The sequence below is a fragment of the Ornithorhynchus anatinus genome, chromosome X1 (genome assembly GCF_004115215.2).
Source record: "Ornithorhynchus anatinus isolate Pmale09 chromosome X1, mOrnAna1.pri.v4, whole genome shotgun sequence".
In the NCBI taxonomy this organism is placed as follows: domain Eukaryota; kingdom Metazoa; phylum Chordata; class Mammalia; order Monotremata; family Ornithorhynchidae; genus Ornithorhynchus; species Ornithorhynchus anatinus.
The window spans coordinates 12792985-12810217 of NC_041749.1; positions in this window are offsets into that span (position 1 = coordinate 12792985).

A 17233-nucleotide genomic window follows, 5' to 3' on the forward strand; every position below is an offset into this window, starting at 1 on the left:
TTAACTTGTCCAAAACGGAGCTCCTTATCTTTCCTCCCAAACCCTCTCCTCTCCCAGACTTTCCTATCTACACCACCGTCCTTCCCGTCTCTCGAGCCCGTAACCTTGGCATTATCCTTGACTCCTCTCTCTCATTCCACCCACATATTCAATCCTTCACCAAATCATGTCGGCCCCACCTTCACAACATCACTAAAATCTGCCTTTTCCTCTCCATCCAAACTGCTAACACCTACATATAATTGCCCAACATATCCTGCCTTAGAATACCACATCAGTCTTCTTGCTGACCTCCCAACCTCCTGCCTCTCCCCACTCCAGTCCATACTTCACTTCACTGCCCGGATCATGTTTCTGCAGAAACGTTCAGGACATGTTACCTCCCTACTCAAAAATCTCCAGTGCTTGCCTATCCACCTCTGTATCCAAAAAGGCTCCTCATCATTGGCTTTAAAGCACCTCATCACCTTGCCCGCTCCTATTTCACCTCGCTTCTCTCCTTTTCCAACCCAGCCCATAACTTTGCTTCTCTGGTGCTAACCCTTTCACTGATCTTGTCTGTCTCCCTGTCGATCCCTGGCACACATCCTACCTCTCGCCTGGAACGCCCTCCCTCCTCAAATCTGGCAGATAATTACTCTCCCCCGCTTCAAATCTTACTGAAGACACATCTCCTCCAAGAGATCTTCCCAGACTAAGCTCCTCTCTTACTCCCTCTGCATTGCCCTGACTTGCTCCCTTTGGTCTTCCTCCATCTCCCAGCCCCACAACACTTATCCACATATCTGTAATTTTATTTGCATTGATGTACATTAATTTGCATTTTTATCTGTCAACCCCCCTCTAAACTGTGAGCTCATTGTGGGCAGGGATTGTCACTCTTTATTATTGTACTTTCCCAAGCGCTTAGTACAGTGCTCTGCACACAGTAAGAGCTTAATAAATATTATTGAATAAGCAAATGAATGAATCTATCTCACCGCCGACTTCTCGTCTACCTCCTGTCTCTGGCCTGGAATGCCCTCCCTCTTCAAATCTAACGATCACTCTCCCCAACTTCAAAGCCTTATTGAAGGCATATCTTCTCCAAGAGGCCTTCCCCACTAGGCCCTCATTTCCTCTTCTCCCGCTTCCTTCTGCCTTGGACTTACAACTTTTATTCACCCCTCCTTCACCCCACAGCACTTATGTACGTATCCATAACTGATTTATTTATATTAATGTCTGACTCCTTCTCTAGACTGTGAATTGGTTGAAGGCATGGAATGTGCCTATCATCTCTGTTACATTGTACTCTCCCAAGTTCTTAGTACAGTGCTTTACACACAGTAAGCCCTCAATATATACATTTGATTGATTGATTTGGAACTTAGATCCCACCTATTTACAGAGTCATTAGTCTAATTTGTGTGATTAATTAGAATGATCAGTTCATGGATGATAAGAATGTAGAGGTAAAGCAAAGGATGTAAAATAATATTCTCATAACCGTAAGGACGGAGACCAAAGAGGGCTGCTATCACAAGTTTCCTTTAAGCACTTGTTTGCTACTGTTAGAGATAGAGTACTGGGCTGGAAAGCACTTTGGAGTGAAATTCCAGGCCCACCTTTCTCAGCTAGAGTGATTGCAGGCCAGCTCCCGAATGGAGGGAATTCTAAGGCTTCCAGTTAGCCCCAAACTGTCCCAGAAGAAGTCCGCCTACCCCAACACCGTGGACGTCTCCCTGAGACAACTTCAGTTTACCAAAACCTCTGTTTGAAGCAATTAACCACAAAATACACCCACCAGACAGGTTACTAAGAGTGCATTAAGTAACTTTAGGGTCCTCTGCCTGATTTTCTCTCAGTCGAGGCTGATTTGTTTTCGGCACTGCCATGTGGGCAGGAATTAATTTGCAAGGCAGAGCAAATTGATTAAACAGTTCTTCCCAAAAGCTCCTGGAATCATCCACAGAACGTCCCGTGTTTGGCAATCACATGTCCAATAAACCCTTGGGTAAGTTAGGTAATTCGGACCTGGGATATCCATTTTAGTTTGCTTGCAGGAAAATCCTGACAGGCTCCCCGTTCTTGTTCAGAGTGTGTGTGTGTGTGTGTGTGTGTGTGTGTGTGTGTGTGTGTGTGTCGGGGGGGGGGGGGTAATGGCGTGTGGGTGTGGGTCTGTAAGTCCCCAGCTTTCCGCCTAGTCCCTGGAGATGGGGCAGGTGTCATCTTGAGGCTGAGTCAGGAGACTTCTGCTTTGTACATTACAGAACCGTGCAGATGGGGTCTACTGGACTTCATCCACTGCACTGCTTCATTACTGGAGACCATTCAGAACCCTCCTGCGCAGAGCTCTAGATGTTTATAAGAAAACAAGGCACAGCTTGTAATTCTGCAAAGACAAAGAACAGAGACGTGAGTTAGAAATCAGGGCTCCCCCTTCTCTGTAAGAGGTAATTTCAGTCATCAATAAGTTAATTTAATAGCTGTTATAGAACAGTTCATTGATGACTGGCTCCACAAATGAACTCCCACTGAGGGTTGACATATTGGCATCTGAAAAACAGATTAGGCTTCATTGCAATTGGCCATTAACGAACAGCTATAAATTGCCACCCCCAAAGCTTCCAAACCCTTATTTAGAACTGGGCTCAGCAGTGTGGACAGTCAAAAAAAAAGGCCTTCAGATGCATTTTAATTTATTTTAAAATTTATCTCCTAGGAAATCACTTCTTTATCCTGAGGCAGCTTTTGGTAAGATGGCTCCAAATACCGTCTTCGAGACAGTTCTTGGCAGATACCAGTTTGTACAGACTAACTCGAGACTCTATTTTTTTTTCAAGTCAGGAGCACCACCTACTAAGCACTCCAACTGCTGACTTCTCTCCTCCTCCATCCTGAAGACAGCTTCCAGTGTTATATAAGAACCTGATGAGAAAAACATCTGTAACTGCGGATGTCCTAAGCTTTCCAACAAGGCTGGTCTTTCTGCAGTAGTTAACCCTTTTGCTCTGCAAAGAACCCAGAGGGATAAGAATTATGCAGAAATTTTTAAAGATCTTCTAACTCTGCCATGAAAAGTTCACACATTTACCCAGCACTTCTGAAAATTTGACGTCCCTCTTGGGTGTTCATTTGCACAAAACATGTTCCATCGTGTGTACTCCAGTGCCATCGTGGCCTGTGGAAGGAGCACGAGCCAGTCACTTCACTTCTCTGTGCCTCAGTTTCTTCATCTGAAAGATGAATCTGATGGGATTCTGGGAATGGGTAAAATGGGAATCTGATGCCTCTTCTCCTCCTTTTTAGACTGTGAGCTCCCCTTTTCCCTGACTAAGCCCCCCTTACCCAGACTAAGCACCCCTTTTCCTCAGCTCCTCCCCACCTCCCCATCATCCTGACTCTCTCCCCTTCCTCTACCCCCCCCCAGCCCCACAGCACTTGAGTATATATGTACATATCTATAATTCTATTTATTTATATTATTGCTTGTTTACTTGTTTTGATGCCTGTCTCCCTTCTAGACTTATTTTCCAGTTTACAGATGAGGTAGCTGGAGTACAAGGAAGTTAAGTGACTTGTCCAGGGTCACAGGGCAGACAAGTGGCAGAGTGAGGATTAGAACCCAGGTCCTCTGACTTCCAGGCCCCATACCCTACCCACCAGGCCAAACTGCTTCTTGTGAGCTTTAGAAGAGTGGAATTGCAAGCTGGGGTGGAGTGGGAGAATGGAGGAGACCTAATGCTCAGTTTTCTCTGTAAGCTATTCCTTAACATTTGGATGAACGAGTTCAAGACTTCAAAGATGTCACCATAATCATTATCTTCAATACAAAAGGTGAGAGAGCTAACTATGGAAATTGTAGGAAAATCTCCCTGCTTTCCATTCTACCCAGAGACCTAACAGACTTCTGAAAAATCAATCAATCAAATGTATTTATTGAGCACTTACTGTGTAGAGAAAACTGTACTAAACTGGATGTGTTTGTTATATTGTTGTATTGTACTCTCCCAAGCTCTTAGTACAATGCTCTGCACACAGTAAGCACTCAATAAATACGATTGACTGACAGTACTAAGCACTTGGGAGACATGAAGAACATAGTCAACTAGGCATTACTTTAGTCACAGACATCAGACCAAAATGTAGCCCAACAGATATGATTGTTACTGTACAATGGACACAAGAAAACATCAAGGCTGCTATACCATTTTTATTGATTTTTACAAAGGATTTGATGTCATCAACAGACCAGGACTCTGGTAATTGAATCAATCAATCAATTGGTGGTATCGATTGCTAAGCATATTTAGTTGCCCTGAGTAACATCTATGACTATTCTAGGATGGTGTGGTTGGTCAAGAAAGAGTTGAAGAAGCCGTGTCTAACCCTTTCCCCAGCAGCATCAAAGTAAATCATGGTTATGGTCCAGTCCTCCTCTACTGCTTCTATGCTGCCAAGCTTTAGGATGATAATAAATGAAGTACTTGTTCAATGCTTACTATGTGCCAGGCACTGTGCTAAATTCCAGGGTAGGTACAATATAATCAGGATAGTACCTGACCACAATGGGGCTCATAGTCGAAGGACGAAGGAGAACCCCTATTGAATCCGATTTTACAGATGAGGGAACTGAAACAGAGAATTTAAATGACTTTCCCAAAGTCACACAGCAGACAACTGGAAGAGCCAGGATTAGAACCCAAAATCTCCAAGCCTGGACTTTTTCCACAGGGCCATGCTACTTTAGGGTACATCAAGAAATCTTAAAGACAGAGTCAAAAATGCTTCCAATCCAACCGACAACTCTTCTTGCTCAATTTTATGATGACCTAATATTCTATTTCATATTTTTCTCCCTAATTTTTACTATGTAAAGCTATTTGGTGTTTCATTATATAGCATTTTTTTTTCATTTCCTTAGGTCTGCAGTTTTTCTCTTTAGGCTTCCTAGAAAATCCAATTTGTTTAACAGTCCTTCTAGACTGTAAGCTTGTTTGGGGCAGGGAACGTTCTGCCAACTGTTATATTGTACTCTCCTGAGCACTCAGTATAGTGCTCTGCACATTGTCAGCACTAAATAAATATGATCGATCGATTAATTGATTGGCAGAATGAAGGGAGCAGTGGGTTTCTTCTTTTTCATTAAACCACTTTAATCATCTCCTGTGTAGATCAAATGAATTGGGATCACCTTTCTGAAGCACTTTGGTTGGGGTACTTCTTGGTAGTCGAAAACGTCAAGAGCTTTTGGGGATTTTTTAGTATAGAGAAGCAAAGGAAACAAAAAGAAACCTAAGTGCCAGCACCAGGAAACCAGAAAAGGACAAAGTCATAAAGTATAACAAGGAGAGAAAGAGAAATAAAGAGAAGCACCATGGCCTAATGGATATTCACTCACTCATTTCATCATATTTATTGAACACTAACCATGTGCAGAACACTGAAGTAAGCGAATGGAAAGTACAATGGAACAATGAGGATAGAGCTGTTAGAAGGACCTGGGTCCGAATGCCGGCTCTCCCACTTGTCTGCTGTGTGACCCTGGGCAACTCATTTCACTTCTCGATGGCTCAGTTACCTCATCTTTAAAATGGGAAATAAGACCATAAGCCCCAGGTGGGACATGGATTGGGTTCGACCTGATTATCTTGTTTTACCCCAGGGCTTAGTTCAATGCCTGGAAAATAGAAAGCACTTAACAAATACCATTAACAAAAAAAAAAAAAAAGAAGGCCCAGATTAAAAAAGCAAAGATTCACTCAGTGGTCCTCACTCTGGCAAAACAACACCAGCAACCACAGTATTGATAGAACGTCTCTCGAATGCAGAACACTGCACTGGACACTTGTAGAATTTAGGGAAGAAAAAGCAAACTGCCTACCCACTGAATGCACATATTTCCCAGTGAGGTCCATGGGCTGTAGTCAAGGATGGATATGAAAAACAAAAGCAAAGTGATCAACCATGAAAAGTGTATTCACTTCAGTTAATAGTGACAAATCCAAGAAAGAGTGTATTGGAGGAAGTCCTAGGGAGTCTCATTTAATAGCTGGAGAAAAGGAAATGATTTCCAGTTTGTTCTTCCTTTCAAATTTTAAGGGGATAGAGAAGGAAATTTCATTGTTGTCCATAGAATAATAATGAATTGTAGAAGCCCTGTGAAAGCAGAGCTTCCCACATTCTCCATTGTGGCTCAAATGATGTGTGATTTCTCTACAACCACATTCTAATTAACACGTTCCAGTTCTTGGGTGCTATTGGTTTATACGTGGCTTCTCCTTGAAAAAAAAAAATCTGACCTAATTCTCCATTGCTTCTTTGAAATAGCAGGGACTTAATCTCCTTTGAGGGCATTGTGGATCAATAAATTAGAGGGACCTCTTCCCCTGTCCTTTTAGCAGAGCCATTTTAAGAGATATTGTAGCTGCCTTTTTTGGATACTGCTATATATGCATGTATTTACTTATTTTAGACCTCATAAAATGCATTTGCTTGTGTACTTATTTAGGCTTATTTATTATTTATTCATTTGTGGTTGTTGTTTCTAGCTGTTCCTGCATTTTGTTAACTATTATATATTCCCCAATTAATGTCTAGTGTCTTCCCATTAGTCTATAAACTCCAAGGTCAGGGAGTGTTTTATATTCCCTAAGCACCAAGTACAGTGTTCAGCATCCAGTTGGCATTCAATAAATGTGGTTGATGATTATGTCAAATATAAAGTTACCTTCTATTTGAGGGTATTGTGAAACAAAGTATATTTTTCTTATTTTATTTGGTAATCTAAGTACAAAAGCTAACAAAGGCTTGCAAGTTTGCATTTACCAAAACATCTTTGAAAAAGGTTGTTTACCTAATTCTTCTTGGGCTATTGGGTGGGAAGTAGATCAAAACTACAATCTTGCTATATTCCCCCCCACCTATATCTCATCCTCCTCTGAGATTAACCTCCTCGAAACATTCTGAGAGTTAATGGACAGTTTCCACTAAAACAAATGCCATACTGGTAGCTCCTACGATGTGGATTCGGAAATGAAATTCAAAGATTATGCAACCACTTTTTTAAGAAGCAATTTATTTGGAGTGCAAAGTGCATACCTTAGGTTAAGCTTTTTCCTTTTAGGTATTTCGCCAAAAGCTACAGAGATAAAGCTTTCCAAAAACAAGAGTACATGCATCTTCTATAATACTGTGCCTTTCAAATGCTTTAGTTTCAGATAAGAATCTCAATTTTGTTTTTACAGCATTTACTAGAGGCTATACGGCATGTTTCACAGACCAATCAACCATCTGCTTTGCTATTCAAATTTATCAGAGTTTTGATACTTCAAAGAGAGATAAAATAATTAAAATGCAGAAGGAATGACAACTGAAGAAGTCAAGGTATTCTGTGTCCACTGTAGGGGTTTATTTGGGGTATTTTGCTTATTCCCTATTGGCCGTTCAATATTCTATATTAATTCATGCCAAGGGCAGGAGAATTAAGGCAGGAGAAATAGGGAAACGATAGGAAAAAGGGTTTGTTCTCTTTTGCACATACTGAGCACATTGAGGTTAACCAGAAATGTATTTTTACTTGAAGAAACAGACTGTCTAAAGGCATTCATTCATTCATTCAATAGTATTTATTGAGCGCTTACTATGTGCAGAGCACTGTACTAAGCGCTTGGGATGAACAAGTCGGCAACAGATAGAGACAGTCCCTGCCGTTTGACGGGCTTACAGTCTAATCGGGGGAGACGGACAGACAAGAACAATGGCACTAAACAGCGTCAAGGGGAAGAACATCTCGTAAAAACAATGGCAACTAAATAGAATCAAGGCGATGTACAATTCATTAACAAAATAAATAGGGTAACGAAAATATATACAGTTGAGCGGACGGGTACGGTGCTGTGGGGATGGGAAGGGAGAGGTGGAGGAGCAGAGGGAAAAGGGGAAAATGAGGCTTTAGCTGCGGAGAGGTAAAGGGGGGATGGCAGAGGGAGTAGAGGGGGAAGAGGAGCTCAGTCTGGGAAGGCCTCTTGGAGGAGGTGATTTTTAAGTAAGGTTTTGAAGAGGGAAAGAGAATCAGTTTGGCGGAGGTGAGGAGGGAGGGCGTTCCAAGACCGCGGGAGGACGTGACCCAGGGGTCGACGGCGGGATAGGCGAGACCGAGGGACGGCGAGGAGGTGGGCGGCAGAGGAGCGGAGCGTGCGGGGTGGGCGGTAGAAAGAGAGAAGGGAGGAGAGGTAGGAAGGGGCAAGGTGATGGAGAGCCTTGAAGCCTAGAGTGAGGAGTTTTTGTTTGGAGCGGAGGTCGATAGGCAACCACTGGAGTTGTTTAAGAAGGGGAGTGACATGCCCAGATCGTTTCTGCAGGAAGATGAGCCGGGCAGCGGAGTGAAGAATAGACCGGAGCGGGGCGAGAGAGGAGGAAGGGAGGTCAGAGAGAAGGCTGACACAGTAGTCTAGCCGGGATATAACGAGAGCCCGTAATAGTAAGGTAGCCGTTTGGGTGGAGAGGAAAGGGCGGATCTTGGCGATATTGTAGAGGTGAAACCGGCAGGTCTTGGTAACGGATAGGATGTGTGGGGTGAACGAGAGGGACGAGTCAAGGATGACACCGAGATTGCGGGCCTGCGGGACAGGAAGGATGGTCGTGCCATCCACGGTGATGGAGAAGTCTGGGAGCGGACCGGGCTTGGGAGGGAAGATGAGGAGCTCAGTCTTGCTCATGTTGAGTTTTAGGTGGCGGGCAGACATCCAGGTGGAGACGTCCCGGAGGCGGGAGGAGATGCGAGCCTGAAGGGAGGGGGAGAGGACAGGGGCGGAGATGTAGATCTGCGTGTCATCTGCGTAGAGATGGTAGTCAAAGCCGTGAGAGCGAATGAGTTCACCGAGGGAGTGAGTGTAAATGGAGAACGGAAGAGGGCCAAGAACTGACCCTTGAGGAACTCCAACAGTTAAAGGATGGGAGGGGGAGGAGGCTCCAGCGTAGGAGACCGAGAATGATCGGCCAGAGAGGTAAGAGGAGAACCGGGAGAGGACAGAGTCCGTGAAGCCAAGGTGAGATAAGGTACGGAGGAGGAGGGGATGGTCGACAGTGTCAAAGGCAGCAGAGAGGTCAAGGAGGATCAGAATGGAGTAGGAGCCATTGGATTTGGCAAGAAGGAGGTCATGGGTGACCTTAGAGAGAGCAGTCTCGGTAGAGTGGAGGGGACGGAAGCCAGATCGGAGGGGGTCTAGGAGAGAATGGGAGTTAAGGAATTCTAGGCATCGATTGTAGACGACTCGTTCTAAGATTTTGGAAAGGAAGGGTAGTAGGGAGATAGGACGATAACTGGAGGGGGAAGTGGGGTCAAGAGTGGGTTTTTTTAGGATGGGGGAGACGTGGGCGTGTTTGAAGGCAGAGGGGAAGGAGCCCTTGGAGATTGAGTGGTTAAAAATAGAAGTTAAGGAAGGGAGGAGGGCAGGGGCGATGGTTTTAAGAAGGTGAGAGGGAATGGGGTCCGAGGCGCAGGTGGAGGGGGTGGCACTTGCGAGGAGGGAGGAGATCTCCTCTGAGGATACTGCAGGGAAGGATGGGAAAGTAGGGGAGGGGGTTGTTGGGAGGGAGGGGAGAGGCGGAGGGGTGACTTTGGGGAGCTCAGACCTGATCGTGTTGATTTTCGTGAGGAAATAGGTGGCCAGATCATTAGGGGTGAGAGATGGGGGAGGGGGAGGAACAGGGGGCCTAAGGAGAGAGTTTAAGGTCCGGAACAATCGGCGGGGGTGACGGGCATGGGTGTCGATGAGGGAGGAGAAGAAGCTTTGCCTGGCGGAGGAGAGGGCAGAGTTAAGGCAGGAAAGGATAAATTTGAAGTGTGTGAGGTCGGCTTGGTGCTTGGACTTTCGCCAGCGGCGCTCAGCAGCTCGAGCATAGGAGCGTAGGAGGCGGACGGAGGAGGTGATCCAGGGCTGTGGGTTAGTGGCGCGAGAGCGGCGGAGGGAAAGGGGGGCGAGAGAGTCGAGATGAGTAGTGAGGGTGGAGTTGAGAGCGGAGACCTGATCGTCGAGAGTGGGAAGAGAGGACAGGGCGGCAAGGTGAGGCGAGATGCTATTGGAAAGACAGATGGGATCGAGAGAGCGGAGGTCTCTGTGGGGCAGTAGTGAAGATTTGCAGGGGGAGGGAGTGTGAGAGATGAGGCAGGTGAGAAGGTTATGGTCCGAGAGAGGGATTTCAGAGTTGGTGAGTGAGGAGATAGTGCAGCGGTAGGAGATGACAAGATCGAGGGTGTGACCGAGTCGGTGAGTGGACGCGGTACGGTGGAGGAGGAGGTCGGCAGAGTCGAGGAGGGATAGCAGGCGGGCGGCAGAGGAGTCGTCGGGTACATCCGTATGGATGTTGAAGTCTCCAAGGATCAGAGTGGGCAGAGAGAAGGAGAGAAGGAAGGTGAGAAAGGGGTCAAGGTGGTTGAAGAAGTCGGAGGTGGGACCGGGAGGGCGGTAGATGACGGCGACAAGTAACTGGAGTGGGTGGTAGAGGCGAATGATATGGGCTTCGAAGGAGGGGAAGGAGAGGGAGGGGGGAGGAGGGATAGTGCGGAAGCGGCATCGGGGCGAGAGGAGGAAGCCGACGCCTCCTCCCTTACCGGTGAGTCTGGGGGAGTGGGAGAAGGAGAGGCCTCCGCTGGAGAGAGCGGCGGCGGAGACCGTGTCTTCGGGAGAGAGCCACGTTTCCGAAAGGGCGAGGAGGAGGAGAGAGCGGGAGAGGAAAAGGTCATCCCAAGACCATGCAAATTATCGCTCATCACGTGCTCACAGCCTTTAGGAAGCAACCCTGGATTCTAATACCATCCAGTTGTCTTTCGAACAGCTCTAGGCTCCTAGATATATGTGGGCTAGACTGTATTGGGTTTCCACTAAAACTCTGGTATAATTAGGACAGGAAAGACCACAAAGACTTGCAAAGTTGGAAAACCCCTTATGAGCCTGTTTTGGGAAGTGAGCATGTCTACCAACTCTCTTGTTTTGTTCTCTCCCAGTGCTTAGTACAGTGTTCTGCACACAGTAAGCATTCATTCACTAATTTGGTCGTATTTACGGAGCACTTACTGTGTGTAAGCACTCAATAAATACCTCTGATTGGTTGATTAACCAATTCACTGATGGACCTTCGGACCTATCCCGAGTTTCCCATATGCTCTATGCTGTCCCCTTATAAAATGCTTCCACCTCCACCTGCATCAACCTCTTGGTTGATCTTCCTGACTTCAACCCTCTACTCAATTCAATCTATTCTGGGATGCTACACAGATCACCTTTTGCAGTGTCGCTCAACACGCATCTCGCATCTTTCCACTCCTCAAAAATCTTAAACATACTCAGTTCTTCCATCTCCCACCGTTGGATGCATCACGCATATGACCCAGGCTGAAGCTCTCTTCCTATTCAAATCAACCAGATCGCAGCTATCCTCCCATTTACAGGCCTCCTCAAAATCCACCTCCTCCAGGAAGCCTCCTCTGGTTGACTTACAAAACCTTAACCATATGCATACGTAAGCATATTTTTATTTAGTTATTTTGAAAGACTGCTTAGAGAACCGTGATGAGTTCTTATCCTCGTTTTGGGGGCAAAGGGGGTCCCGTGGAGAGGGTGCTCCCCACGATGCATTATCATAAAACTACAAGGTGGCAGGACTGCATCTCTTCACGGAGATTTGGTCCCTATAAAAGGCCTGCTCCAGGATGGAAAGGAGGGGAATCTTCCGTAGCAGGAATATGACCATCCTCTAAGCACTCCTCCCAGTTTCTCCAGACTCTCACTGAATCTGACTCTCATTTGTTATCTTATGCCTTCGAATCGTGGCCTACCCATAGCGACTCCATGGACACATCTCTCCTCGAACACCCCTCCTCCATCTGCAATCATTCTGGTAGTGTATCCATAGAATTTTCTTGGTCAAAATACAGAATTGGCTTACCACTGCCTTCTTCCATGCAGTAAACTCTAGTCTCTGCCCTCAACTCTCTCCCATGCCGCTGTTGCCCAGCCAGGTGAGTTTGTAGCCGATTGCCTTCCACTCACTAGCCACTGCCCAAGGAATGGAATGGGTATGCCCCTGCTTGACTCTCCCTTCCGTAGTCAAGCCTGGTAGAGTACTGGAAACCCTCCAGGTGCCACCCTGAGAGGGGCTAACACGGCTGAGCTCTTTTCCACTGGGCCACTCTAACCAAAACTAGGCTGTCCAAAAGGGAAAATAGATGTCAGGAGTGTAAAAAACAGCTGGTATCCTCTTTGCACTCTCTGGGAAGAGTGGAGCCCAATTAGTTCCAAACAATTAAGCAAATAAAAATATAACTTGATACGAGGAGAGAGAAGGAAATCAATGATGCCAAGACAGGAAGCAGTGACATTTTAAAGCACAGAGGGGTAAAACTACATGAACTATTCATGTGGAACCAAAACGGACCTTGCTATTTGCATAAAAACCCACTTGAAAAGTTAGATCTTTGACTAAATTCACCTTTGAAATGGGTTATTAACAGCAACAGAAAGAATAGTCACAATATTTGAGGCCTACAGAAATATTTAATATGGTATATTACCAACTGTATTCTGTGTCAGTCCTTCTATTAATTCGACAAAATCAAAGCCAGAAGTAATCTATCTCATGGTGCCAGGTATAAAGGAGAGCTGGCACTAAAATTAGTTCATAATCCATGCTACTAGAGAAGAATTCTACTGAACATCCATTGCCAGACTAACTTTCAGGATTGAAGGGAACTAATCACACCAACCCTGTGAACACCAGGGCCTGTCTCCAAAGAGTTTGTGACGTTTTACATACCATCCATCAATCTAAATACAATTATATTTAGAAAGAGCTGTCTTTTGTATCCAAATACGATGATGCTGATGCTGATAGATGTATGAGTCTAGCCAAATAGATTGATGTGCAATTAACAAACCATTCCACTCTGCATGCTCAATAAAGGTGTCTTTCACCATGCTGACGCATTTCCCACTTACCAAACCTGCACAGCTTTATAATCCGCATATTGGTCGATTATCTCAAAGCCTCCTTTCCAGGAGGGCAACTTCTTTCTTGACGGGCATTCCCCCACTCTGGTCTAGCCCCTGCAAATGTCACCAAATCACGCAATCAATTAATGGTATTTATTAAGTGCTTACTATGTGCCGAGCACTCTACTAAGCACTTGGGAGAATACGCTACAACAGAATTAGCAGATAGGCTCCCTGCCCATAACAAATACTCTGTGTTAGTTGAAGCGATGTGTTTCTGGGTCTATAAAGAGTTTAAAGTTTGTTTACCCTTTCCCTGTTTGTTTTTGTCCATCACGTACTGTCGCTAGGGTATCCTGCTTTCATCCTTTCTCTTCATTTGTCTCTCCCAGCAAAGTAGCGGTACAGTGAACAGTGATCCGGCACTGCCACGCTAATTGAGTTCCAGGAGGTTGGCGAACCTGATTTTCCGATTTGGATTGGAGGTAGCACTAAGGCGAAGCTAATGAAACCACTTGAAAACCCGGATGTGTCTTTTGCAATAGATCCAGGTCTCACATTGTCAATCATCCTTGCAACTGCCCCAGTCGATCAATCAGTGGTATTTATTGAGCCCCTACTGATAGCTAGACAGCGTAGGAAGCACTTAGAAAACTGGAGCAAAGCACGTGTTCCAGGTCTTTAAGGAAGATCTAATGGAAGAGTCAGACAAAAATATTTACTGATAGTGGTAACAAAATGAAGAGCAAATGTAAAGCAAGTCCCTACGGCTCAACAGGATAACATAGTTAAACAGGGAAGTTAATATACAAATATATTCATGTGTGTGTGTGTATATATACATATATACATATATATATTTGCAACCATCTGAGGATAGAATAAAGCAGGTAGGAAGCAAAGTGACTTAAGCTCCTTATGGGAAGGAATTATGTCTACCAACTCTACTGTACTGTACTCTCCCAAGTACTGAGTACAGTGCTCTGCACACAGTAAGTGCTCAATAAATACTATTGATTGGTTGAGTTAACAGAATATGAGGCCTAGAACAAATATCAAAGCCATTATGATATACATTACTGATATTCAATTGTACCAAAAATTTGCATATATATCTTTGTGTAAGATTCCAATTTATCCCAGTTCAAAAGAAGAGTCTTTCCAGGGCAAGAAACATCAGTTTGTGAAGCATTCGTTCATTTTTTCATTCATTTAATCATATTTACTGAGCGCTTACTGTGTATAGAGCATTAAGCCCTTGGGAGAATATAAATCAGCAATAGAGACAATCCCTGCCCACATCAGGCATACAGTCTAGAAGGGAGGAGACAGACATCAAAATAAGTAAACAGGCTTCAACATAAATAAATAGAATTATAGATACATTCACATTAAAACAAGTAAACAGGCATCAGTATAAATAGGATAATAGATCTGTACATATATACACAAGTGCTGTGGGGAGGGGTGGAGGGTAGACCAAAGGGAGTGAGTCACGACGCTGAGGGGACGGGGAGCTGAGGAAAAGGGGTCTTAGTCTGGGAAGGCCCCTTGGAGGAGGTGAGCCTTCAATAGGGCTTTGAAGAGAGGGGAATGAATCAAATTCTGGAATTCACATATTCTGTAAGGGACAAAGATATTTCAGCCAAATGAAAGGCAGAAGGGAGCAGGTTGGGAATAGCTCTAGTGATTTTGTCAGAGTGTAGTAAGAAACTGGGAAAATTTGGTTGGTTGAGAACCTGTAATAAGGCTTTCTTTCCTGTGAGATTTCACCCTTGGGAATGAGCGTGGCTCATTGGAAAGAGCACGGACTTCGGAGTCAGAGTTCATGGGTTCTAATCCCACTTCTGCCACCAATCAGCTGTGTGACCTTGGACAAGTCACTTCATTTCTCTGTGCCTCAGTTACCTCATCTGTAAAATGGGGATTAACTGTGAGCCTCACGTGGGACAACCCGATTACGCTGTATCTACCCCAGCGCTTAGAACAGTGCTCTGCACATAGTAAGCACTTAACAAATACCAACATTATTATTATTAACAAATGCCATCATCATTATTATTATCTGGGAAAGGAGGTTACTTGATGCCAACCTAATCTGGGAATGAGTAGCTCTAATTTCTTAGGATTCGTAAGGATCTGCCATTGAGACTTTTGGGGTCCAGCAGCAGCTACTAAGTGGTAAGAGGAGACACTCTTGGGGAATCCTCAGTAAATCTGATTTCTGACACTGGGAGAGCAGTAGAAATCACCAACTCATCTGCAGCAGCCTTTCATTGTCTGGTCTTGCACTTACCAGTGGCCAAGATCTCTGACCTCCACCCCAAAGTCAGAATGCCTGGACTTGGGGAACTCCGCTGAGATTGTCCAAGTCTTGGAAGGGAAAGGAGCCAGGCTTGGGAGTGGAGTAAAACCCCAAATACAACGTCAATTCTCACCCACTAGACTGTAAGCGTCATAAGGGCAAGGGGTTATGCCTACCAACTCTATTGTATTGTAATTTCCCAAACACTTAGTACAGTGCTCTGCACACAGTAAGCAATCAGTAAGTAACACTAAAAAGTGAGAAGGGCCAATATCAGTAGGGCCAATGTCTAAGTGGTGACATTTAAAGACATAGTCTCTTGATGAATTCTCGAATGCAGTGTGTTGTGCTGGTCTCCCCTCTCAGGATTGCACCTGGAGAGATTCCAGCACTCTACCGGTTTTGACTATGGGAGAGAGAGAGACAAGCAGAGGCATCCCCATTCCAGTGGCTAGCGAGTGGAAGGCAATTTGCTACAAGTCAAAACTCACCTGTACTGGGCAGCAGCAATATGGGAATGAGTAGAAGGTGGAGACTCAAGCTTACTGTGCAAAAAGAGGTAGCGGTAAAATACTCCCATATTTTTTACCAAGAAAACTCTATGGATCCACTAGCAGAATGATTGCAGATGGAGGTAGGGCGTTCTGGGAAAGATAAGTCCATGAAGTCGCTACGGGTCTGAGACAGTTCAACAGCATAAGACAAGACAATGTTCGTCTAGCTAGAGCAACTGTTTCCCAGTTTTCAACTCAAATGCAACACTGGCTTGGGCTTTTTTTAACAGTATTTGCTGGATTCTCTACTGCCAGTCTAGGAGATAAAGAGGCCAGATATTTATCCCTCTTTTAACGATGCAGAAACTGAGGTGCAGATGGGTTTAAGGGATTTTTCAAGGACGGTCACAAAGTTACACACTGTTTCCCTGTCTCCTGACTCAGAGACCCATGCTCTTTCCATTAGGCCACACTGCCTCCCTATGTTCTCCATTAACTCCCACAAAGAAGCTATTTCAACTCAAATTGAATTATGATCATTTATAATCTACCTAACTAAATATCCTGCCTTAGATGGAGTTCAGTATAACCAGAGACTTATATAAAATGAATGAACTGACAAATGAAACTGATTTATTGACATTAACAAATATAATGACATCGTGTCAATTATAGCAAAGGTGCAAGATATTTTTGTAGCATCCAAACTGTCTGAAACATATGGCTCAAATGATAAGCGATGCTTCACAATATATGTCTATATTCCATCTTCAGGAAAAACTGATTTAGAAGATGGCACAAAATGATTTGCATGACTACAAAAAGAAGCAGCCATTAAACAGTAATGAGAAAGTAATCTCAATACACAAACTTCACATGGAAATGAGGTTGAAGTTGTAAATGACTGCTCTCTCTTGAAATGCATATTCCACCTAATGGGAAGAAATACCAGGGTAAAATGGTTACTTGAGGAGTTTCTTTCTCCCTCTTGTTCAGTAAACATCAAATTTCAAACTGATAATGGAAAAGGTTTTAGCACACAGGTCAATCTTATCTTTAATTAGAAAATAGCATAACATATTTTTGGATGGTTTTGTAGGAAAAATCATTCCCTGGTGTTTATTATTGGGAAGAAGGTTTACAGTCATGCAGAAACAAATATCTCTTTTAGAGCTATTATTCCAGGTGCTCACAAATGCATTCTATTTTATGGTTGTCATCTGATTTTCTGAACCAAAAATGTGTGCTACCAAAGCATAACAAAGTAACAGGGCATTGTGTTTCTATGAACATTAGTTTTGTTTTCCTATAAATGTGGAATAAACATATCAAAAATTCAACTTTAATAGAACTATGATGTCTCACTTCAAAGTTTCCAATAAAAAGAGAACTTGTGCTTGTTGTGAAATGAGCCCAGTATTTTGAGTGAAAAAGCTACTTCACTGAGAATGCCTTCCTTT